Genomic DNA, 26,603 nt, shown 5'->3' with positions numbered 1-26,603 from the left:
GAATGTTTTTGCACCATCATGTTACCATTTAGATCAGCAGTGTTTATTACCCTAGACTAGAAATAGTGAAAGTGTAGGATACAGGATCAATTTAGTCCCTGCCCTGGTTTTTTATGTCAAAGTACATATCTAACCTTAGCTTATTTTATTTTAATCTGCATATAATTCCTAAAAATTGAGTTTTGGCAAAGGAGTCCTCATTACCTGAGGTCTGATTTAGTTGGGCATTAGTAAATTTGGATGTGTAGTTCCTACTATAATGCTAGATTACCCCCTCTGGATCAGTCTGTTGCTCAAAGTTTTTGCTGTAGCAGAGAAAGTACAAAATAAATAAACCCACGTCTTGTTTTCCTTTCTAGATGCTATTTCTCAGATTTGGTTTGCCACTGAGGAGTTATTTAGCCTATAGAAAAGAAGCTCAAATTATTTGTTACATATACATAGATATATATATGTATGTATATGTGTATGTGCATATATATATATGCACACACACACACACATACCCATACATGCACATTGTCCATGTCTTAAATGTTATTGTTAATAGTGAACGTCTGTGATCCATTTCCACTAAGGACAGAACCAAAAAGGAATGGAGTAGGAGGCTTTTGAGTTACCTATTTGGGAGAAATTCCTAACTATAAATGGCAATGAAATAAATATATTCTCACAGGTGGGTCTATAGAATTTCTGTTATTGGAGAGTTTAAAAAATTAGGATATAAAATTGTCTGCTAGGATAGTTTAGATATTAGGTATCTAGGTGGTAGAGAAGGGAGAGGAGTGTAGTGGAAAAAAAGATTTGAAGTTAATAAACCAGGGACTCTAATCCTGGTTCTGTGGTTTATAACTGCATGTCTTTAGTAACTTACTTTTCCCTCTTGAGCCTCAGTGTCATCATCCAAAAGTGAGGGTATTGAAATCAATGGTTTTTAATATCCTTGCTAGCTCTGACATCCTATGTGTCTGGGTGCCTACAGATTTACAAGATAGGCTCACAAGGTCCTTTCTAGCTCTGAAATTCTGTTTTTCTGTTGCATTTGAAATTCAATATAGTTCAGTTCCATTCACTCATTCCCCCTCATTCAAACAACTAGGCCAAGAACTCTAAAATGATTTATGTTCACTCCTAGTCTATCTCTATAAGGGGGCAGGGGCAGGCATGGAATCTCAGGAATTGACTTTTCCATCCCCTCTGCTTGGCATTCTATCCTTCACCCCTGCCAAAGATGGCAATATTCATGCAAAGGCATTTGTAATTTTCTCACTGGGTGTCTGATAGCTGATTTTTCCTTGTGACAGTAGAAAAGGGAGAGATTTTCTTGTCACCTAATGCAGGGCTGTGGTCCTTCTCACTGAGCTCAGTGACATTTTCTAGGAAGGGCGAAAATAATCAACTCCAGCTCCCATCACCACCTGCTGGTAGTAAGTTTTGTTTTAATGCCACCTACTGCTGCACCCAAAGAAAACACATTGGCTTGGGAGGGAGCCAACGGTAGATGGCCTAAATGGAGTCTATACCATCTCATAAATCTGAAGTCATGGCCAACCATTCTGAATAATATCTTTACTGCTTTTGGATCCCACGGGAGTGTGTTTTTACCATTTGGAAATGGATCCAGTGGGATCATGATATTGGACAACCTGATTCCAAAAATACCTGGATCTGCTTAAGTGGTAAGGGCCAGAAAGTAGATTTAATTTCATTTGCAACATCTCTGCTTCAGTACTGAATGTAATTTTTACAAGGTCCTTGATATAGGGAGAAAGGTTACAGAAAGGGAAACCACTGAAGACAAATTTCTCCTATTTTAAAAGGTATCACAGGCTGATTCAGTCTAGGTAGGGACTGAGTTGTCAACATGCCTCACTGTGAATCTGTTTTGTGTACATTCTAGGACAGTCCTCAAGAATATCAGGTAATACCAATCCCTTGAAGGGTTAAGCTCTTTATCAATGTTCCATGCAGGATTCAGAGATGCTGGTGATGTGAATATATGGCTCTGTAGCAATTTGTATTTCCATGTCATAGGAGGCTCCACCTCAGTAGTGTATAGAGTTATTCTTAAGATACAGTGAAGCAGGAATCACTCCAGGCCTGTGCTCTGTGGTCCCAGCATCAGCAGGTGAAGCTGGCCATATTGTATATTATTGTTATTGACAATTAGCAGTGATTTACTTCTCCTTTTATTCTTATATCTCCCTCAATCTCCTTATTACTCTCAATGACACTTTTTAAAATACATCTACCTTGTCACTGCTGTCCCTGATGTATAGGCACAAGCTCCATCAACCAAAGCTGCCCTCAGTGCCATTTTAATCAGATTCATCCGTTAAAAAATATTAGGTGGAAGAGATAAGATCAATCCCACAAAGTTCATTACCTTAGGCCCTATTCCTACCCCCTACCCACCCACAATGGCCATCTCTGTTGCCTGAGATTAGTCCTCCCAAAACATAGTGCTCATTACGGTCTGTGATAAAGCCTCATTCAGCAAGTTAATAAGAACCCTTGGTTTCTTTGGCTGCTATGGAGTATTTGCTTTAATGCTGAAAATAAGTAAACAGCACTTGCTTCACTGAGCCACAGCTGCTGGATGGCTTGGGGAGAGTCCAAATATATATAATTGGTTGTCTCCCTTAGGGTGGCAGCATTTGGAGGCCCAGATGATGAATGGACTCTTCCACTGCAGAACACATTCATGCAAATGACGACATTCTTCCAAACAAACCTGGCAACACAAGATAGCAGGCAAGACTAGAGAGGGCTGTTGCATACCATCTAAGTGCCAAGAAGGGCAGGTGGTCTCCCCACCCACCCCCAGTCATCTAGGACCAACCTCAGATTCTCAAAGCAGAGACTTTCAAAGCAGAGACTCTCAAAGCAGCACTTCACACACAATACCATGATTTTAACTCTCTATCAGCAGGACTGATAACCAACTGCTATGCACTGATATGGCTACTCAACTGTTAAAATATTGAAACATTTCCATACCAGTTGGTAAATAGGTGCCACTCCAGCTGTTCCTTCTATGACATACCCAGACCTCCCGACAATCCAGCGAGTAAAGGGTAACATTTGGAACAGCTGCTAGAATCTAGGACCCTGTTCCAGCACCAAAACTGGCCTACATTTGGATTGATTGGTTTTTTAAACAGTCTGAATATCACTATAGTAGGCAAAACCCTAAAATGCTCCCCCTAGATTCCCCACTCTAATACTCAAGACTATTAATATGAAGAGATACCACACTTGTGATTGTGCTGTATTATGTGGCAAAAGGGATTCTGCAGATGTAATGAAGGTTAGTATTCAGAGAGATTATCCAGGTAGGCCTAATCTAATCACATGAGTCTTAGAAGCACTGTTTTCTCCAACCGGTAGCAGAAGGGAATGTCAGTGTATTAGTCTGTTCTCAGTCTGCTATGAAGAAATACCTGAGACTCAGTCATTTATAAAGAAAAGAGTTTTAATTGACTCACAGTTCCACATGGCTGGGGATGCGTCATTAATCTTACAATCATGGCAGAAGGAAAAGCACGCAGGTCTTACATGGTGGCAGGTGAGAGAGAGTGAGAGGGAAGGGGGAAGAGCCCCTTATAAAACTGTCAGATCTCATGAGAACTCACTGTCATGAAAGCAACATGGGGGAACTGCCCCCATGATCTAATCACCCCCCAGGAGGTCCCTCCCCTAATATATGAGGATTGTAATTTGGATTGTAACTCAAGATGAGATTTTGGGTGGGGACACAGTCAAACCATATCATTCCATCCCTGGCCCCTCCCAAATCTCATGACCTTACATTTTAAAACACAATCATGCCTTTCCAACAGTCCCTCAAAGTCTTAACTAATTCCAGCATTAACCCAAAAGTCTAAGTCCAAAGTTTCATCTGAGACAAGGCAAGTCCCTTCTGCCTAAGAGCTTGTAAAATAAAAAACAAGTTAGTTACTGCCTAGATACAATGGGGGTACAGGCATTGGGTAAATACACCCATTCCAAATTGGAGAAATTGGCCAAAACAAAGGGGCTACAGGCTCCATGCAAGTCCCAAATCCACTAGGGCGGTCATTAAACCTTGAAGTTTCAAAATGATCTCCTTTGACTCCATGTCTCACATCCAGGTTACAATGATGCAAGTGGTGGGCTCCCATTGCCTTGGGCAGCTCCACTTCTGTGGCTTTGCAGGGTACAGCCCCCCATCCTGGCTGCTTTCACAGGCTGGTGTCGAGTGTCTGTGGCTTCTCCAGGTACATGGTGCAAGCTGTCAGTGGATTTACCATTCTGAGGTCTGGAGGACAGTGGCCTATTCTCATGGCTCTACTAGGCAGTGCCCCAGTGGGGACTGTGTGGGGACTCCCACCCCACATTTCCCTTCTGCACTTCCCTAGCAGAGGATCTCCATGAGGGCTCTGCCCCTGCAGCACACCTCTGCCTGGACATTCAGGCATTTCCACGCATCATCTGAAATCTAGGTGGAGGTTCCCAAACCTCAGTTCTTGTCTTCTGCCCACCCACAGGACCAACACCACATGGAAGCTGCCAAGGGTTGGGGCTTGTACCCTCTAAAGCCACAGCCCAAGCTGTACCTGGGCACCTTTTAGCCATGGCTAGATCGGCTGGAAAACAGGGCACCAAGTCCCTAGGCTGCATACAGCAAGGTTGTCCCTGGGCCTAGCCCAGGAAACCATTTTTCCCTCCTAGGCCTCTGGGCCCGTGATGGGAGGGGCTTCTGTGAAGGTCTCTGACATGCACTGGAGACATTTTCCCCATTATCTTAGTGATTAACATTCACCTCCTCATTACTTATGCAAATTTATCCAGCTGGCTTGAATTTCTCCCCAGAAAATAGGTTTTTCTTTTCTATCACATTTTCAGGCTGCAAATTTTCCCAACTTTTTTTTTTTTTTTTGAGACAGAGTCTCATACTGTCGCCCGGGCCGGAGTGCAGTGGTGTGATCTCAGCTCACTGCAACCTCTTCCTCCTGGGTTCAACCAATTCTCCTACCTCAGCCTCCTGAGTAGCTGGGATTACAGGCACCTGCCACCACGCCTGGCTAATTTTTGTATTTTTAGTAGAGATGGGGTTTCACTATGTTGGCCAGGCTGGTCTCGAATGCCTGACCTCGTGATCCACCCACCTTGGCCTCCCAAAGTGCTGGGATTACAGGCATGAGCCACCATGCCCAGCTCAAACTTTTATGCTCTGCTTCCTACTGAATGCTTTGCTGCTTTGAAATTTCTTCTGCTGGATACCCTAAATCATCTCTCTCAAGTTCAAAGTTCCACAGATCTCTAGGGCAGGGGCAAAATGCCACCAGTGTCTTTGCTAAAGCAAACCAAGAGTCATTTTTATTCCAGTTCCCAGTAAGTTCCTCACCTCAGCCTGGACTTCATTGTCCATATCACTATCAGCATTTTGGTCAAAGCCATTCAACACGTCTCTAGGACGTTCCAAACCCTCCCATACCCTCCAAACCCTCTCTCTTCTGAGCCCTCCAAGTCTTTAGGAAGTTCCAAATTTTCCCACATTTTCCTTCTTCTTCTGAGCCCTCCAAACTGTTCCAACCTCTGCCCATTGCCCAGTTCCAAAGCTGCTTCCCCATTCTCAGGTATCTTTACAGCAGTGCCCCACTCTCGGTATGAATTTACTATATTAGTCTGTTCTCACGCTGCTATGAAGAAATACCCAAGACTGGGTAATTTATAAGGAAAAGAGGTTTAATTGACTCACAGTTCTGCATGGCTGGGAGGCCTCAGGAAACTTACAATCATGGTGGAAGCCACCTCTTCACAGGGCAGCAGGAGAGAGAATGAGTGCCAACAGGGGAAATACCAGATGCTTATAAAACCATCAGATCTCATGAGAACTCATTCACTATCATGAGAACAGCATGGGGAAAACAACCCCCATGATTCAATTACCTCCCGCTGGATCCCTCCCTGACACATGGGGATTATGGGGATTATAATTCAATATGAGATTTGGGTGGGGACACAGCCAAACCATATCAGTCAGTGATCTGAAGCACAAGGAAGATTTGATGTGCATTGCTGGCTTGAAGATGGAGCGAGACAAGTAGTAAGAAATTCAGGCAGTGTGCAGGAGAAGAAAGGGAGCCCAAGCTCTCACTATAGAAATGAATTCTATAAACAACATAAATGAACTTGGAAGCAGATTCTTCTCCAGAGCCTCCAGATAAGAGCTCAGCCACATTGACACCTTAACTTCAGCCTTGTGAAGGCCAATATGACTGGAGTGGAGTAACCAAGGGAGGAGAGGGAAGTAGGAGATGGAGTCAGAGAGGTAATGGGAGTGAGTGACAGATCACTTAGGGCCTCATGGACCATTGGAAGGATTTGGGCTTCTATTCTAAGCATGATAGGGAGCCATGGGAGGGTTTTGAGCAGAAGAGGTACATGATCTAACTTGTATTTTAGTAAGAGTGCTGTGTCTGATTGGGAATAGACTAGAGTGGGATAGGGGCAAGTACAGAGAGACCAATTATGAGACCATTGCACTAACCCAGACAAAAGCCGATGGTGGTTTTGGCCAGGTTGGTCATGATGGCAGTGATGAGAAGTGGTCAGATTCTGTATATATTTTGAACTAGATCAGATGTGAAGTGTGAGCAAAAGACAGTAGTGAAGAATGTCATCCAGGTTTTTTGGTCTGAGTAACTGGCAGGGTGGTGTCCATTACTGAGATGGGGAAGAGTAGGAAAGGAGCAGGCCTGGTCGGGGAGGGAGGTGAAACAGAGATCCAGAGTTGACTTTTAGACATGTGGAATTGGAGATGCCTATTAGACATCCAGGTAGAGGCATTGGGTGGTCTACAGGTCTAGAGGAGAGGTCCAGGCTGGCAATAGAGATTTGAGAGTTACCAGCATACGCATAGTATCTAAAGCTATGGAACTAGATGAGATCACTAAGGAGTGAGTGTGGAGAGAAAAGAAAAGAGATCTGAAAATGAAGTCTGGGGCACTCCAATATTTAGAGGCTGGAAATGTGAGGATGGATTATCCAAAGAGACTGAGAAAGAACAGCCAGAGGGATGGGAGAAAAATCAAGACAATGTGCTATATTATAATACTATATTATTCCCAATATGCTAATAAGTCATATGCTAGTAAGTGGTACTGTCTGGATTTAAATTGAGGTAGTCTAACCCCAAGACCCACACACAGAACCTCTACACTATCATGTTGACACTTACCTTGAAGGCAAGAAGCACCTGAAATGCACTTTCACTACAAGGGCCCTAACAGACCTTCTTTCCTTTCCTTATCTTATCACAACTCTGAACTGTTCAGTCTCCTTGTCCTATCAGTTCCAGTGATAAAAGGGCTCATTATAATCCTGAGGGGACGAAGAGCCCAATATCTGCCCTAATTTCTTCCAGGATAAGAATCACTGATGCTTCATCAACATACCCATTGTCTGTGTCTCAGCTCCCAAGAGCCATCTCTTAAGAAAACAGAACAAAACATAAACCCTGCCACCTTTCACTTCCACTAAACAGTCCAAACCATGGAAGCTATAGTAAGTCTAAGGAATAGTATAATCTCTATTCAGGTGAAGGAGTTGCTTAATTCAAGCTGTAGGCATATCATGACATTGGAGCAAAGCCATTTCAAATTTTAATAACTGTCTCTTCCCTTTGGGATGCCCTCAGGCAATCTACGTATTTTTCTCATCTCAGCTTGTGATTTTCCCTGTTGCCAAACCATTGTCTGGAATCTGATCAAGGGTTGCTACATTTCACTGAGGAGAAAGAAAACATTCAGAACTATGGAGGACATTTTAATAGTGCCCTCCTCCCTTGGGTAATGTGGAATCTATGAACACCTGCTGATAATCTCATTTCAGACAACAATTTACATTTTCTGGTAGATTCTGTAAGAGATACAAGAGCTAGGTGCTGTAAGTTGTATAAAGGGAAAGACACAGGTGATACCATTAGGAAGCTTGTAGTCTAGTTTAGAGGGAAAAGTCTGACATGAGTAAAACAATAGCACTATTATCACAAGAATAGTAGCAGTGATTACAGACAGCATTGGCTCAAGAGTAGTCAGACTACCTGGATTTGAAACCTGGATAGCCACTTACTGTGGTTTTCGGCAACTTGACCTCTTTCTGCCTCATTTGACTTCTCTGTAAAATAGGGAAGATAACTAGGCTTTTCATTTGCTGCTTACTCTCAGGTCTATTCCCTGCCTGTTTCTTGTATCAAGAAAACTACATTCCTCACAATCCTTTGCCCTTTGGTGTCTGCGCAGATTCAACCAACCAGATGGTAGGAGGAAGGGAGAAGCTAGACTATTTCTTCCCCATCCCATCCTCACTTATTTTGGTGCCCCCAGCAGCAGCTGTAGCTCCTCTGGGGCTCAACTCCAAATTCCGCCAGCCATCTCCTCCCTACTTGGCCCCAGCTTTTGCAGTGACTCCCCATCTTGGCTCAAGCTCCAGCCAGAGTGCACTAGTCTTGGATCTAAGAACACTACCTCTTCCTGTTGACCCTCGAACTCCAAGGATAAAAGGGGCTTCCTGTTGTTGCTAATCTCTAAGTTGTCTCACTATTCCCTTTTTAACTTGTCAGCTCTTACATCATCTGTGTAACCAATCCCTGCATTAAATCTAGATTTGAAAGTCCTAGAGTGGGTCGGGTGCAGTGGCTCATGCCTGTAATCTCAGCACTTTGTGAGGCTGAGGCAGGTGGATCACTTGAGACCAGGAATTCAAGTTTGAGACGAGCCTGGCCAACATGGTGAAACCCCGTCTCTACAAAAAATACAAAAATGAGCTGGGTATGGTGGTGCGTACCTGTAGTCCCAGCTACTCGGGAGACTGAGGCACAAGAATCGCTGGAACCCAGGAGGTGGAGGTTGCAGTGAGCTGAGATCATGCCACTGCATTCCAGCCTGAGTGACAGAGCAAGACTGTCAAAGAAAGAAAGAAAGAAAGAGAGAAAGAGAGAGAGAGAGAGAGAAAAGAAAGAAAGAAAGAAAGGAAGGAAGGAAGGAAGGAAAAGAAAGAAAAGAAAGAAAGAAAAGAAAGAAAGAGAAAATGAAAGAAAGTCCTAGAGTGATTTCTGTTTTCCTGGCTGTACCCCAACCAACACGTATCTGATTGAATCATTGTGAGGTACATTTAGGAAGTACAAATCGAACTGAGCCTTGAAGAATTGGTCAAATTTGGAAAGACAGAAAATTGAGGACGTGGTATCAGATTTCATTTTTGGCAAGGAAATAGCTTGCACACCAGCGGGGATTGGCCTAGTGTTTATTAAAGGCGGTAACACTGTAAGGATTGGCTTCAGTCTTCTCTGCCTACCATACTTTATTCCCCAGGAAACTATCTTTTCAATAGGCAGTGAAGTCCCCCCTGCCCCAACAATGAAGAGAAGCAAAAACAGTAGTCGCATCTTTAGGAACTGCATGACAAAGTGCAGAGCCTACCTTTAGAAAAATCATACAAGGAGATGAGGTGTGTTTGTGTGTATTCCCACATCCCAACTCTGGGTCCTCACATTGCTGTCTACCTGGCTCAGCACAGAACCCTAGACCGCCTGACCTGGAAAAGCCCCAGGCCCCTCCTCTAGGCCCAAACTGAGCTCTTTCTCATTCACTAAGGCTTCAAGAAGTCAGTAAATATGAATGTAAGAAATAATAATATCTAGCATATAGACAAGCCTTTATTAAATGCCAGCACTAAGTGCTTTCTATTACTATTATAACTACTATTAATAACTACCATTTATTAAGCATTTATGTCCCAAACACTATACACAACACTTTGTACCTATTATCTCATTAAATTCTCATATCAGCTTTATAAGGTAGGTACTGTTATTGACTACATTCTATGGGTAAGGAAACTGAGGCACAGAGATAAAAGTGACTCGCCCAAGGGTACACATTTTTTTTTTTTTTTTTTTGAGACAGGGTCTTGCTCTGTTACCCGGGCTGGAATGCAGTGGCACAATCTCAGCTCTCTGAAACCTCCACTTCCCATCTCATGTAATCCTCCAGCCTCAGCTTTCCGAGTAGCTGGGACCACAGGTGCAAGCCACCATGCCCAGCTCATTTTTGTATTTTTTGTAGAGATGGCGTTTCATCATGTTGTGCAGGCTGATCTCGAACTCCTGAACTCAAGCGATCCGACCTCCCCATCCTCCCAAAGTGCTAGGATTACAGGCATGAGCCACCACTCTCTGCCAAGGGCATACTCTTAATAAGGTCTGTCCGACCTGAAGTAACAAAGATATCTCACTTCCTCTTTTCCTGCCAGCATCTCAAGCCCCCAGGCCCTGATACACAAACCACACCGGACCCCTGCCCAACCTCAGACTTCCCTGGCTTCACGCTTCCCCTTGGTTGACTAACTTGCTGACTGTTCCCTAGGTCCTAACCAGAAGGATCCTTTAAGGAGCCTTTCCCTTGGTTCTGGACACAAAGTGACTTATTTCCTAAGCTGAGATCCCCTATCACTACCCCCAACACACGCCAACTAGCTCTCTTTTTCTTCTTTAGTGTGTCCAGCAGACTTCACACAACCAGTTTCTTCTCAACTCTGCCCCTAATACTTCCAGCCTCCCCAAATGAGCAAGCAGACAACCACAGCCACAGGGAGTAAACGGGTCAGCACTACCAAGTTCGTTTGCATGACAAGAATTCCTCATTGAATGAACACATCCTGCCTTGAGACATCTCAGCCCTGTTCTTTGCCAGACAGCTCTTTGCATGCCTAAAGCCTCTCTTGACATTATACTCACACCAGTAAATGGACTATACAATATCCATCTTCAGGGAAGGAGGGAGGAGCATTGTCTCTGCAAACGCTGCAGGGGGTACCAAAGGCTGACTTTTCAGACAGACCTCCCCCATCCTGCCTGGGCCTGGCCTGGCCCTCCCCCTGGTGGTTTGAGACAGCAACAGATTTCTTGGTCATTCTGCATCAATGCCTGCTCCTGGTTTTGTCAGCAAGCTGTCTGAGAGGCTGAGAGCTCTTTGCCACAAAATTCTCAGGGTGTACTTTGGCAGGTCTGTGCCAAGCAGCAGTCTCTGCTTCCAACAGCAGCAACATCCTTTGATACTTGCTTCTACCTGCTAATGATTTTGGTGACTGACAAAGATGCAAGTGGAAATGGGATGAGGACAAATGAAAGGATGTAGATTTTCTTTTCCTGTCCTAAACGGCAACCAAACAGGGCAGATGTGTGAGCTACTCCTCCGGATCCCAGACTCAGCTGGGATGTTCATCAGGAACATCAGTAATTGTCATGAAGACTATCTTGGGTAACTCAGAGACAAGACCAACAATGCCAGTGACAGAAAGGTTCCAGTGCCCAAAAAAATACCTCTCCCGATCTACTGGCTGATGTCCTTTACTCTTTCATTCATTCACTTAACAATAAATTAACAATTGAATAAATATCTATTGTGTGGATAAATGAATAAACTTAATAACTTAATAAACATGTATTGAGGCACTACTATGTGCCACACTACATTCTTGGCAGTGGAGATACAGTAGGGTGATAGGTGAACAAGGCAGACTGGGTCCTTGTTCTCATGGAGTCTACATGGACTGTCCAATCATGGAACTACAGTTTCAAATTTCACTATTTGCATTTTGTTTCTTTACCTTAAGGCTGCACTTAACCTTTTATGGGTCACAGATTCCTTTGACAATCTGATGAACATGAACAAGAAAAAAGCATATATTAGCAAACATACATAAAGTTTAGCATCTCAAAGGGTTTACAGGCATCCTCTCATTATCATCCAGAAATTCCTTACCTTAAGATTTGTCCTCAGTTATAATGCAAATATGCTTTGAGCTATGAATAGGTCGCTTAGGACTCAGTGTAAATGAGTATGTCCAATCCCTTATTAAGATCAGGTTTTCCCATGTGACCAAGCAAGTGAGAGGTACCATAAGGGAAATGCGCCTGAGGAATACTGAGGAGGGGACAACAACAAGAAAAAGAGATTGGAGACACTGAAGGAAATGTCACCATCATCACAGTTTTGCAAAGAATCAGGTCGGTGTAATAGTCCCCAAGTCAAAGGTGCCTTTGGCCTCTACATAAAATAACAATTACCCATGGACATTCCTGAGATAAAAATGACTGTGTTTTTATTTCCAAAAGTATCAGAGTTGAGGTTCAGAAAGTATTGCTCTTTGTGGTGTTTCTGGACCACTGTCCACAACACTCTGAAGGGTTGTGCCAACCAAAGGGTACCCCGGAACCTAAAGCAAAAGTTAAAAAAAAAAGAATTGATCCTTGTGGAATACTTAGCCTTCCTACTTAAATTGGTCTCTGAATGTTCTCTCCATAGGATACAAACATTTGTAGAAAAGTCAAATGTCCATGGCCCAAAGGTCATTGTCTGAGGGTGTGGTTCTTCTTGGCTTCTGCCTTATTCCCATAATCCTTGTTCTGGGCACCAGGAATCATTTGACTAGAAAGCTAAGAGATAGAAACTTTATTTATTTCTGAGAAACCTGAGGTTTAAAAACTAAATGTGAGTTCTGAGTTATTAATATTAATAAGGCCCTCTCTCTTCCTGTGGTTACTGGAGGCTTGTGCCATAGCCTGGCTCAATGTGAGAGGCAGAAGGGCAAGGAGGTGTCCTTTAGCTGTAACACAGAGGTCAGAATACCCAGTGGAGCATCAAAGGTTACAACCCACTGCATTACTCTCCCTTTTACTTGAGATCTGACAGCAGAATTACGTTATCTCAGCTGTCAAGGTAAATCCGCTTTTCTTTAAAAGAGGAAATAGAAAAAAATCTAAGAGTGAAAATGTGGGAGGGGAAAGTCATTGTATTTCTCTCTTTTCTCACAGGATTTTGCTTTTTCCTCTGTTTTGTTCTGTATCCCAATTTCCCCCTGGGTATTTGAACTTACAGAACTCCTGGGCCTATAAAATTGTGAGCTAATCACAAAGACTTGTCAAGGAATGTATTTATCTCAAAGCCCTTCCTAATAAATGTAGTGTATCAGGAGTTTCCCAGAACATAAGGAAAGAAAGTACCGTAGGCCTCCTCATTCATTAGGAAATCAACACCAATTATTAAAGAAGGTTTGGACTAGTGTGATTAGAACCAACTCAACTGACTTCATCAGAGCTCCCACTGCCCTGATCCTAAAGATTCTTGGGGGTATAGAGAAGTTTCCATTGCCCAATGGATATTCTAGGAGGTTATACCACAGGGTTTTTCTCTTAATACCTTATTTCATATGTTTCATACAGGAACATTAATCAACTCAGAGATATTTTATGCTGAAATCTCTCCATCCTTAACCAGGATACACTTTCTGGCACATAGTAGGCTTTCATTTAATATTTATTGAATAAATGGACAAATTAATTAATTGCTAACGTATAAGACTTCCCGGAATATTTTAAAATGAAGAGAGAGCAACTGACAAAGCTGAGTAAACCTAAGTTTATTGTCTTCTTGTTCAGGGGTTAGCAAATGTTGTCTGTAAAGGGCCAGATGGTGAGTGTCTTAGGTTTTGTGGACTCTGTCTCAACTACACATTGTAACACAAAATCGGTCATAGGCAGTACATAAATGAACGGGCATGGCTATGTGCCAATAAAAATTTACTTATTGACACTGAAATTTGAAATTTGTATAATTTCAAGTGTCAAAAATATTATTTTTATTTTTTCAATCACTTAATAATGTAAAAAATCATTCTTAGCTCATGGGCAATACAAAACCAGGTGACAGTCCAAATTTGGCCTGCAAGCCATAGTTTACCCCCTCCTACTGTAGTTGCTTCAAAATGTGTCTATTTTCAAACTTTGAGGACTAAAGCTCTGTGAAGACAAGGGCTCTGCTTTAGGTTTTCTCTATATTCCTCTGGTGCCTGGTAAAATATGGCACATATAGAAGATACTCAATAAATACCTTTTCACTGATTGATAGGGAAAAGGTTGGGGATATCTCTGATCTATAGTTTGTTGACTATGTTAAAAAATACATGATGTCAATTTATATCCATTGCAAGTGTTTAGAGATCAATAAATTTCTATGGCAGTGGGTAGGGGTATTATCTAATGGAAAGAAAATCTACCTAGATGATGGATTTTATAATTATAGTCAATACAGTGCTTTATACTTTCCAAAGCACAATAGCATATCATATTGTCTTCTTCGATCCTCACAAGAGCTCTATGAAAGTAGGCACTATTATCTGAATGTTACAGATGAGGAAACAGGCTTCCCGAGATTGAGACTTGCCTGGGGTTTCATGCCAGGTGTGTTTGTTCATTCATTCATTCTTTCCATAAGAACTTGTGAGTCTGCTATGTGCAAGGAAGTAGGTGAGAGGGAACTCAGGTCTAGTGACCCCTGAGGTGATTTTTAGAAGCTATCTATAAGATGGAAGTATGGCTTGGGAAGTTAAAAGTTAGTTCCTGATAAGTGAGGTAGGAAGTTAGAAAACACACATTATGACTATCTGAGTACATGATACCAGTAAGAATTCCAGTTGGGGACAGACCTGCAGCTTTTCCCATGTCCCAAGTGATAAGGCATACCTCCATCTTCATCCAGGCTCACAAATAGAAGTTCTGATTGGCTTAGTTCCAGTTATTTCTGAAAACTGCAGGTTAAGCTCAGCAAAAACCACCATTCTTACATTATGGTTCCCTCACTCCCCAATGGAAAGACACAGGCCAAAAGAATGATCTGTGCCTCCTTGACTCAAGGATTTACATCTCTGGAGTTGCCCAGTAAAGGTGACAAGCAGTTCAGTGGGATTCAGGAGTACCACATCTGCTAGAATGGTGCTCCCAAAATTGTGCAGTATATGACCTGCACAGCTGAATGCAGAATCTCTAAAGGGTCACTTCTGAAGCAGAAAAAGCTGCTTTTTTCTGCAGGAAACATAAGCAAAAGAGAAACCTGGGCAGTCAAAGGCCTGGCTGAGTATATACAGGGATCTGTTCTTCAAAATCCAAGGCCCTGATCAGGCTCTGTTTCTGTTTCCACACATTTTGCAGGAACCTTCCTGATGCCGGTGCACTTCCCAAAAAAAGAGTATAGCTCAGTGGTTAAGAACTTGGCATCTAGAGTCTGCCCCATCCAGATTTGAGTTGTAGTCCACCAGTTTCTAGCTGTACATCTTTAGACAAATTTTTTCACTTTGGTGAGCCTGTTTCCCAATCTATAAAATGGAAACAGTAATGGAACCCATTTCATCAAGCAGTTATTAAGATTTACTGATATGCTTGAAAAGTAGCCGGGCACGGTGGCTCACGCCTGTAATCCCAGCACTTTAGTAGGCTGAGGCGGGTGGATCACCTGAGGTCAGGAGTTCGAGACCAGCCTGACCAACATGGAGAAACCCCGTCTCTACTAAAAATACAAAAATTAGCTGGGCGTGGTGGTGTGCACCTGTAATCCCAGCTACTTGGGAGGCTGAGGGAGGAGAATCGCTAGAACCTGGGAGGCAGAGGTTACAGTGAGCCAAGATTGCGCTGCTGTACTCCAGCCTGGTGACAGAGCGAGACTCTGTCTAAAAAAAAAAAAAAAAGAGAAAAGAAAAGTGGTAGGTAATATTGCTGATGCTACCCTCAGTTTCATATCTGCCTTTGGGTCTTCAATTAATTTATTCTACAAATTTGATTGTACACCTACTTTGTGCCAGGCTCTAGGACTGATCTCTAGGAATACAATAGTGAACAAGACAAAGTCTCTAACCTCAGTGGGCTTTGATTCTACTGGGGTAGCCTAAGAATAGGCAAATAGAGAGGAATCCATTAATAATTATTTATTTGCAATGATTGGTATGAGAAAAAATAGAGTAATAGAGAAGTACACTTTAAGTTGGTTGCTCAGGGAAGGTCTCTTTGAGAAGGTAATACTTGAGCTACGAACTGATGGATGAAAATGAGCCAGCTCTATGTTCCTGTTTAGGAAAAAAATAATTGAAATATATGAGGCAAAACTTTCCCCCCAGTTGCTGTCCTTTTATCCAGGCCTTTAGGCTTCTGGCCATTTTAAGGAGGTTCTTGCGGAGTCGAGCCTTGAGTTGCAATTTTACTGGGGAAATGACAGAGGGCAGAAGGAGCATTTGTTCAGTGGGTATTGATGTGCCCATACCAAAGCTCAGAAAGGTTGGCAGGAGAGTGAAGATCAGACACAGGTGTTTGGGAGCGAGGACAAAAGAAGTTCAAGCTAGCTGGCACTTCTGATGTGAAGTGGGGTGTGGCAGGATGCTAAAGAGAGGCTAATCTCTCCAGTTATTATCCCACTGAATTCTATGAGGATACTCCTGTCCAGGCAGTAACCCCATAGACAGGAAATGAAGTAAGTGGTAGATGTGCATGAAAGCAGGAGTCAGAAGACTTCGATTCTGGATCTGCTTTATCATTGACTAGATCTGTGACCCTAGAGAAGTAATTTCTCTCTCCAGAACCTCAGTTGCCACATCTGTGCAAGGTAACAACTTCACAGGGTTTCCTGCCAACTTCACAGTTCACAGAGTGGGTGTAAAAATCAGAAAAGAGGCCGGGCACGGTGGCTCATGCTTGTAATATCAGCACTTTGGGAGGCCGAGGCGGGCAGATCACGAGGTCAGGAGTTCAAGACCAGCCTGGCCAACACAGTGAAACCCCGTCTCTACTAAAAATACAAAAATTATCTGGGTGTGGTGATGGGCGCCTGGAATCCCAGCTATTGGGAGGCCGAAGCAGGAGAATTGCTTGAACCTTGGAGGCGGAGGTAGCAGTGAGCCAAGACGGCACCACTGCACTCCAACCTGGGTGATAGAGCTAGACTCCATCTCAAAAAAAAACAAACAAACAAACAAAAAAATCAGATAAGAGAAAGTATGTGAATGTGCTAGGAAAAACATAAAGCTCTAGACAAATATGAGGTACTGGCTGTCTAGTGTCCCTTTCCCACTGATAGGCTGACAGGTGAAACACTTGGCATTTAATTTTCTGGTCCATCTGTTTGAGATTGGCCAGAAAGCCCTTATGTAGAGAAGACAGTAGCCCCAGAAAGTCCAAAAAGAGTCCCATCCCATGGTGGCAAGCACCACTTCTAAGGATGTAAGGAGGATTCTTCCACTATGTGAGCTCAGAGTGCCCTGCGAGGCCATTATTTCCTTTGAGTACCACCTGAGATATCACAAGAATTGTTTCTGCAGTAATAAACTGGAGACTTAAAGGAAGTAACATGTTTATTTCCAAGTCTCAACTATAATATACATATTTTATATTACCCAGAGGCCTCTATGTTGCTGTTCTTTCTGACCGTACATAAGGCACCCTGCTCCCATCTTCTCCCTCCATCCTACTCCATTAAGGCCCCACCTTCCTTCCATAACAATGGAGAGGGGTGGCATCTACCAGGCAAGAGCTACATTTTGACAGTTCCAGCTTCCAACTACCTTGAACTTTTTTTTTCCCTTCTCCCTTCACCATTACCCCACTTTGTGGTAGGAAAGGGAGGACAGGAACAGGAGAAAAATTGAAACTGACAAGATGACTACAGAGAAGGTATGGGGAACTGAAGAAGCCCTGCAACTCTATTGGTTGATTTCATGAGAAATCGTGAATTTTAAAACTGCCCAAATTTCATTCTGACTCTCAGAAAGTAAATGACTTTGTTGAAGGCAACAGAGTGGGTCAGAGGTTAGATCACAGATGAAGGAACCCTGGGGATCCTGTGCTCTCACCAATTTGCTTGCAACTTTTCCTGCCACATCCCTTGGAATCAGAGAGGGAAAGATAATTAAGGCCCATTGTTTATGGCCTATATTGCTTTTATGAGTACACATGTGTTCTATATACTAAATGCTCGTGATTGGTGACAGTCTCTCTAAATAAAATCCAGTGATGACTGTGAAGACCTTGCAGGACCATTTTAGAAGATGAAAAGGAGATTCCTGTGCAGTCTCAGGGACCCAATACACTGGATCAATTGCAATTGTCTTTTGTTCTGCCACTTTCATTGTTACCCATGCAAGGCAGCCTGCTGGTTTTCCATTAGAAAGACCAGAGAGTGCCAAGCCTAAATAACCACTGAATATCATTTCTATCTCTGCTCCCTCCCTCTCTCATTCATTAGTTAGAAGGCCATATCTTTGGGTTGTATTGTGCACACATTAGGAAAGGCTGGGAAGACTACTAGTTGTTTATTCTGTCTTTGTTCCTCCTTCTCCTATCTTCTTTCCGTAGTAGCCTGATAAACTAACTTGGTTCATTTTGCTACATGGCCTAGTAACATTATCACCAGGGATGCACAAATTATACCTACTCTCCACCGTCCTGTGTCTTGTCAACAGAGAGACGGAAGGTGACATGGACAGGCGAAAAGAGGGACAGATGGAAAGGAGGAAGAGTTGCTGGTTAGCTGCTTTGGCCTGCTGAATATATATATATATATATGTGTGTGTGATTCTCACTCTGTCTCTCTCTGTCTCCCAGGCTGGAGTGCAGTGGTGCGATCTTGGCTCACTGCAACCTCTGCCTTCTGAGTTAAAGCAATTCGCCTGCCTCAACCTCCCGAGTAGCTGCGATTACAGGCGCGTGCCACCATGCCTGGCTAATTTTTGTATTTTTAGCAGAGACGGGGTTTCACCATGTTGGTCAGGTGAAACTCTGACTCAAGTGATCCACCTACCTCGGCTTCCCAAAGTGCTGTGATTACAGGTATGGGCGACCGTGCTGGGCCTGAGTATATCTAGATTAGCAGGTAGAAACTCTGAATTCGTGTTTCTGAAAATGGTCAGCGACCACCTGCATCAAAATCATCGAAAGAAGCTTGTTAAACAATGAAGATTCTTGGGCCTCCCACCCCCAGAGCATAATTTTTTTGTGTATCTGCAGTGGGACCCAGGAATCTGCATTTTGACAAGCACCCTAGGTCAGTCTGATATCCACTGAGGTTTGAGAACCACTGATGTAAACAAATTCTAATACATTCACCCGGTTTCAAAGGCATGCTCAACCTCTATATTCTTCTTGAGTTTTCATATGGTAGCCTCTTTCTGAGGAGTTTTTTCCCTCCATCTCTGCCCAGAGATATCCTGCTAATGTCTCAAGGCCCAGCTCAAATATAACCTATTTTGTAATGTCTTCTCTGCTTTCTGTTTCTCACCTGCAAATAGCTGGGATCTGTCTTGAAGCAATGAGACAGAATATTGGCTTGATGTCAGTAGTGGAGTGTGAGGGGAATTGGGAACATGAGGATGGGAGAGCTGGAATGGAGCTGGAGCTTGAGTTCTGAGGTTTGCCCTGAAGTGTAGCACCTGAGTTTGCACACTGAAGCTGAGGTGGTTAAAAAGGCTGGAAGCTGAGTACTAGTAAAAAAAAGTAACACACGCCAAGTCCTCAAATGGTCAGAGCAGTGACCCCAACCACCTAGAAACCATAATTTGGGAGGGGGATTAGCAGCCCTTTCATGCCTGAGGATGGGGATGGGAGACAAACAGAATGGCTGCCCACTAGACTACTGCACATGCTCAGTAGGGAAAAGGACCTGTTTGCAACACTCACCAAGGGGGCTCTTGGAGTTTGGGAAAGGTTAAAGGGGCTATTGGGAAGCATCAGTACTAGGGTGCAAGGGAGTCTTGGGGGCAGTGGATGGGCAGTGAATAATAACTGGAGGGACAGCTCTCTTTTTGGCCCTGACACTTTGCAGCTGAGTTTGTACACTTAAATTGAAGTTGCTGTGAGGGCTCTAGACTAGCTAAACCAATCTCAAAGTGATTCCCAGCAGGCCCCAGAATGATTAGAACAGTAAATTCTAACCACCTAGAAACCTTAGAGAGTAAATGAGGATTGTGGACTGTTTTGTGGGAGGGAATTGGCTCCCCATAGACCACACTGCATGGATGCAATAAGTTAGAGGGGAGGGCATTGAAGGATATGGGAATACTTGCTGAGGAATGTTTCTGGCTTCAGGGTCTGCACAAGGTTGAGGGAGGCTTTGACTACCTCCATATTTTGAAGATTCCTGTATATTTTTTAAACAAGTTGAAAAAATAAAGTTAAAAATTATAATCTCTTCAAAATGCTAACATATTTTTAAAATTACATTTTTAGCCCCAAAGCAAAACTACAATACAATGTATAATTTCTGGTGAGGTCCAGAAATCTGCATTTTTAGCAAATGCCCCATATGATTTTGATACACACCAACATTTGAGAAGCATGCCCTGAATTCTACCAAGAGAAGAAAGCAATCCAAGTGAGGTAGACTTCCCTTGTCAGGGACAATGAACCCTCTCGCTTCTCTTTGGCATGTATATGTCACAGCAATTTGTGTTGCTTTCCCATCAAAGTGAAGTAGAGCTGGTCTTATACTCAAGTGAAGTAGGTAACTACCAGTTAAAGTGAAGCCTCCCAATATGTCCCCCTGCCCAAAATATCTCTCCAACCGGCCTGCCCATGGGGCCTAAGATTCCTAGGAGCAGCCTTTCTCCTTAAGAGTTATCATTAGCTCTGCTTTTGCTGTGTTTGTGCCTGCCACTCTCCCTTTGTATTAGGTTATAAAGTTTTCCAATTTGCTAAACAAGATAGTTGCTTGCGGGAAATCTGAAAGAATACGTAAGACTTTGTCAAAAACTGGTAAGAAATTGGCCTTGCAGTTTGATTGCAAAGAAAATAACTGTGAGCTTGGATTTGTTGAGAAATGTAAAATTGAACAGGCATGTTCATTTAACCTCTAGCTATGGCCATGTGCTCAGAATCTGGACAAGTCAACAACATTTGAGGGTGTGCTCTACAATCAGAGTATATATACTCACACTGTGAAAGGAGCTAAAACAAATAGAAGCCTTGGCCTGCTCTACAGGAGCTGACAATCTGAAAGGCAAAGCAGGGCACACACATGAATTAGAACACATCTGTAAGGCTATGTGTCGTTAGGTGCACATTATAGCCGCACAAAAGTCCTAAACACTGTGGAAAGTTGAGAAAAGGCAGGACCACTGTCTATGGTGGTGTAGTTTGTCTCTTACACAAAACCACCCAGCCAGGAGCTGATCTGGGAAAATGTTCCAAAGTCATAGTTGGGTAGAGAGGGTAGGACAGATAGTAGAAAAGGGCATCACTACCAAACACTGAAAGTAAACAAGGGAACAGCCAATGTCCAATTTGTCTATCAGATAAGGTGAAAGGCTAGTCCCACGAAAATAAATGAAAATGTATTGGGGATGATATCTCTTGGAAAGTTTTAGATAAGTATGATTACAAAAGCACATCCATAATGTTATAATTCAGTTTAAATCAAGGGTTATAAATAAAACAGATTTCTACATACCAAGTGATTTTGTCATCCATATTATTCACTGCTATAATCCCACCACCTAGCATCTGGCAGACAATCAACACATATTTTTGAATGAATTAATGTATGAATGCTTACCTTACTCAACAATTAACAGCTTACTGTGTTTATCCAATCCTTCCAGGTGGGCTATAGTTGCTGATCTTTAGGATTCAGGTAATACCGCTGTACTCCAATTGTATTCTGTGTGGCATTCCCATCACCGCCACTGGACAATCATCTCTTTATACCCAGAACTATACAGAACACTTGCAATGTGGGAGTTGCTCAACACAGGAATCAAAAAAATAAATGGATAGTTAGATAATGAATTGATACATGATAAATGAATGGAAAAAGACTGTTTAGAAGAGTATTTATAATAATTTCTCTGCTAAATTATTGCATAATAATTCCCAACGTGAGGTCACGTGAGCACCAGAGGAATGGGAGCAATTGGGGTCCTCAAGCTCTTTTCAAAATGCTTAGCTAAAATCATATCCTCGTATCAGTGGAGTGGGTGCAATGAGGGGCACCAGAAAGCATTCTATGCACACACACAAAAAGTTGCCTATGGTTTATAACTTGGCCTACTGTATCTTTCCATTCTCTGTCAAAAATCAAGTATTCTTCCCTCAAAACCTTTAGAAAATGTTTAAAGGACATAACTGCTTATTGTTTAAAATACCTACAAACAAAAAGCTAAACTCACGTAGGGATTAAAAAAAAAACCACCGGCATTTCCAGATACCAAGACATCTAGCCAAGTTTATTAAAAAAATGGCTGAATACCCACAGGAGTTGAATCATCATTCTCCCTTTTTGAACATGTCCACAGATGGAAATCTGTGCTTGAAAATGTGACTCAGTTCATTTTAAGAAATACTGATTGAATATCTACTTCATTTCAAGAGCTGTGGTAGCAAAACATAAGTGTATTTCCAAGGATGAGAGATTGCTGTTCTGGGCCATCAAAGGGTAAAATGAGAACTCAAGGTTTGTTCCTGGTATTATATGTTCAGAAGTACAGGGGAAGGAATCAACAATTATATAGCTCTTACTACATACCAGGGAGTAGCCTAGGAATTTTATATTGACTTCTACAACCATTCTGCTTGGTAGGTATTTCCCCCCATTTTTACTGTTGAGGAAACTGTGACTCAAAGACTTGAATTTACTGGTCTGAGATCACATAGCTAGTAAGTAGAACAGGAGTATTCCAAACCGTTCTGTGTTGTTTGACCCCCCCCAAAACCTCTGCCCTTTTGACAGTGGCATGCTGCTTCTCAATATTTCATACTGCTCTTACCTCCTATCCTCCTCTGCATCCTAATTTGCCTACAGAAACACTGTATCCCATGGCAAATTTCAGGGCAGTGAGAGTTTATTATAGCCATAACTCTGTGTGTGTTTGTGTGTGTGTGTGCACGCGCAAGCATGTGCACGTACATAAAATTTATATATTGAAATTGTTTTAGTTCAGGGTCTCATCAAGAGCATTCTAACATTTTGCTGTCATACCCTCTAATGAATTTGGAAAAACAAAATCTATATATCTCCTTACATATTTTTGGATTGATGTCCAAATATTTCATCATAAGTTTCAACAGTTGCAAAGGATGTAATTTCTGGAATACGGTAGACTTTGACATTTAAAATAAAACTATGTAATTACTCATTTAAATGCATCCAATGGAATCTGAATACTATAGCAACTTCTTACTCATACCCATATGTTAAGAAAATAAATGGCTTAAATCTTCTTCAGGGGAAGAAGGTTTACATCATTCCTTTGTCTCCTTGAATTCTCATTTCCGTTCCACATCCCCACAAAATTTTATTGTAATGTTATATAATTTTTGCATTTAAGTATTTTATTTTTTATTGCTTTGTCATATTTCTTCATAAGAAAGCATAAATTGAAATTTAATTTTTTTATTCCCTATTGCCATAAGGTAATAATGTTAAAACCATTCTTCTGAATTTAGTTGTCCTTTAATTTTAGTAGTACCAAACTACTCGAAAGAACACAAATATAAATATAAATTTTGATAAACAATTATTAGAGATAAAATTACACTTTTATTAAAAATGCCTTTCTTCTTAAAAATGTGATTGGAGCTTTTCTCCCAACTAGGTATTATATTCACAGATGAATACTGAATAACATTCAGGAACAAGATTCAGCATCAATTATATTTTGTTTCCATTTTTATAAAAGTAAATGTTATGAAATCATTTTCATATCAATAATTATATGTGAATTGATAGAGTTTAATTATGCTACTGTCACTCAATTTTTTAACTCAGAGTTGTGTGCCAGAAAGTCATATAATTATTTTTCATAAAATAATATTTTTAACAATTTATTATCTGAATACTTAAGTTCTCCTTAAATGTTATTGAAGTCAATAAATTAGAAACCACCTGAGACAGAAGACAATTTGTTACCTAAGATTAGAGTCATTCAGTTTCTCAATTTCTGGGAAGTACTACTCTGGTAGGCAGCTTCTGAGATGGACCCCTGTGATTTCCACTTTCTGGCATTTGAGTCCTTATGCAGTCCTCTCCCCATGAGTGTGGGCTAGACCCAAGAACTCACTTTTAACAAATAGAATATGGCAAAAGAGGCAGGCACGGTGGCTCATGCCTGTAATCCCCACACTTTGGGAGGTCGAGGCGGGCGGATCACGAGGTCAGGAGTTCGAGTCCAGCTTGGCCAATATGGTGACTCCCCATCTCTACTAAAAATACAAAAATTAGCCTGGCATGGTGGCGGGTGCCTGTAATCCCAGCTACTCGGGATGCTGAGGCAGGAGAATTGCTTGAACCCAGGAGGCAGAGGTTGCAGTGAGCCAAAATCACGCCAGTGCTCTCCAGCCTGGGCGACAGGGCAAGACTCCATCTCAAAAACAAAACAAAACAAAACAAAAACAACAACAACAACAAAAAAAACAAAATGAAGACTACGGCATGGTGACCATAGTTAATAATAATAATGTATTGTATACTTGAAGTTGCTGAGAGAGTAGATCTTAAATGTTCTCACCACACACACATAAACAAAATGGTAACTGAGGAGGCAGAGCAAGATGACTGAATAGAAGCCTCCAACAACCGTCCTCTGTGCAGGAACACCAAATTAAACAACTACACACACCGTAAAGCACCTTCATAAAAAACAAATAACAAAAAATCAGGTGAGGGATCATAGTACCTGTTTTTAACCTCGTATTGCTGAAAGAGACACTGAAGAGGGTAGAAAAGACAGTCACGCATTCCCGACACCATCCTTCCTGCACCTCTGGCAGTGGCTGCATGGCATGGAGACAGAATCTGTACACTTGGAAGAGGGAGAGCATAGTGGCTGAGACATTGCATTGAATTCAGTGCTGCCCTGTCACAGCAGAAGCAACACTGGGCAGAACCCAGCCCAGTGAGCTGGGCTAACCCCTGGAGTGAGCATTTAGACCAGCCCTAGCCAGAGGGGAACTGTTCATCCCAACCATCAGAACCTGAGTTCCAGTAAGCCTCACCACCTCAGGCCAAAGTGCTCTGGGGTTCTAAATGCACTTGAAAGGTAATCTGGGCCACAAGGACTGCAATTCCTTGGCAAGTCCTGGTGCTGTGCTTCACATGATGCAAGCAGACTTGGGGTACATGTGACCTAGTGAGACACCAGCAGGGGCGGCCAAGGGAGTGCTTGTACCACCCCTCTCACAATCCAGGCAGTGCAACTCATAGCTCCAGGTAAGACCCCTTCCTTCTGCTTGAGGAGCAGAGAGGGAAGAAACAAGAAGACTTTCTCTTGCAACTTGGATACCGGCTCAGCCACAGTAGGATAGGGCACTGGGCAGAGTCCTGAGGCCCCCATTCCAGGCCCTGGCTCTTGAATGACAATTCTAGACACATCCTGGGCCAGAAGAGAACCTGCTGCTTTGAAGGGAAGGACTCAGTTCTGGAAGGATTCATCACACACTGACTAAAGAGCCCTTGGACCCTGAATAATCAGGAGTGTTAGTCCTGTAGTACTCACTGTGAGCCTTGGGTGAGACTGAGAAATATATTGGCTTCAGGTGTGGCCCAGCATTATTCTCAGCTATGGTGGCTACAGGGAGAGACCCCTTCTGCTTGAGAAAAGGAGAGGGAAGAGTAAAGGGGACTTTGTCTTGCAGCTTAGGTGTCAGCTCAGCCACAGTGGAGTAGAGCACCAAGCAGTCTCTTTTGGTCCTTGATCCCAGGCCTTGGCTCTTGGACAGCATTTCTGGACCTTCCCTGCACCAAAGGGGGTACCACTGCCCTGAAGGGATAGTCCCAGGACTGGCAGCATTCATTGCAAGCTGACTGAAGGGTCATTGGCCCTTGAGTGAACATCAGCAGTAGGCAGGCAATACTTGCTATGTGCCTGGTGTGGTGGTGGCCATGGGGAAAGACTCCTCAGCTTATGAAAAGGGGAGGAAAGAGTGGGGAGTAAAGATTGGGAAGGGTTTTGTCTTGTGGCTTGGGTGCCAGCTCAGCCCCAGTAAAATACAGCACCAGGTAGATTCCTAAGGTTTCTGACTATAGGCCCTGGCTCCTGTATGGTATCTCTGGACCTACCTCGGGAGTGGGGGAACTTACCACCCAGAAGGGAAAGACACAAGCTTGGCTGGCTTTGCCACCTGCCAATTGTAGAGCCCTAGGGCCTTGAGCAAACATAGATGGTAGCCAGGCAGTGGTCACCGCAGGCCTTGGGTGAGAGCCAGTGCTGTGCTGGTTTCAGGTCTGACCCAGGGAAGTCCTAGTGGTGGTGGCCACAGTGGTGCTTGTGTTACCTCCCCCCAACTCCATGCAGCTCAGCGCATGCACACACACACACACACACACACACACACACACAGAGAGACAGAGAGACAGAGAGAGAGAGAGAGAGAGAGAGAGAGACTCCATTTGTTTGGGAGAAAATAACGGAAGACAACAAGAGCCTCTGTCTTATAATCCAGAGAATTCTTCCAGATCTTATCAAAGACCATGAAGGCAGTACCTCTACGAGTCTGCAAGAGCCACAGTATTACTGGGCTTGGGGTGTCCCCTAATGCAGATACAGCTGCAGTGACAAAAACCTTAGATCACAACACCTAAATCCCTTCAAATATCTGGAAAGCCTTCCCAAGAAGACATGCACAAACAACCCCAGACTGTGAAGACTACAATAAATATCTAACTCTTCAATGCCCAGACACAGATAAATATGCACCAGCATCAAGAGCATCCACGAAAACAAGACTTCACCAAATGAACTAAATAAGG

General features: G+C 42.8%; 1 protein-coding gene across 1 annotated transcript in view; it reads left to right on the top strand.

The window, feature by feature from the left end:
- TRPC5 (transient receptor potential cation channel subfamily C member 5) overlaps nucleotides 1–26,603 on the top strand; it is a 309,990-nt gene that overhangs the window by 243,666 nt on the left and 39,721 nt on the right. The window lies entirely within an intron of this gene.

Source organism: Pan paniscus, chromosome X, assembly GCF_029289425.2.
Source record: "Pan paniscus chromosome X, NHGRI_mPanPan1-v2.0_pri, whole genome shotgun sequence".
Classification (NCBI taxonomy): Eukaryota; Metazoa; Chordata; class Mammalia; order Primates; family Hominidae; genus Pan; species Pan paniscus.
This window is presented reverse-complemented; position numbering and strand designations above follow the sequence as displayed.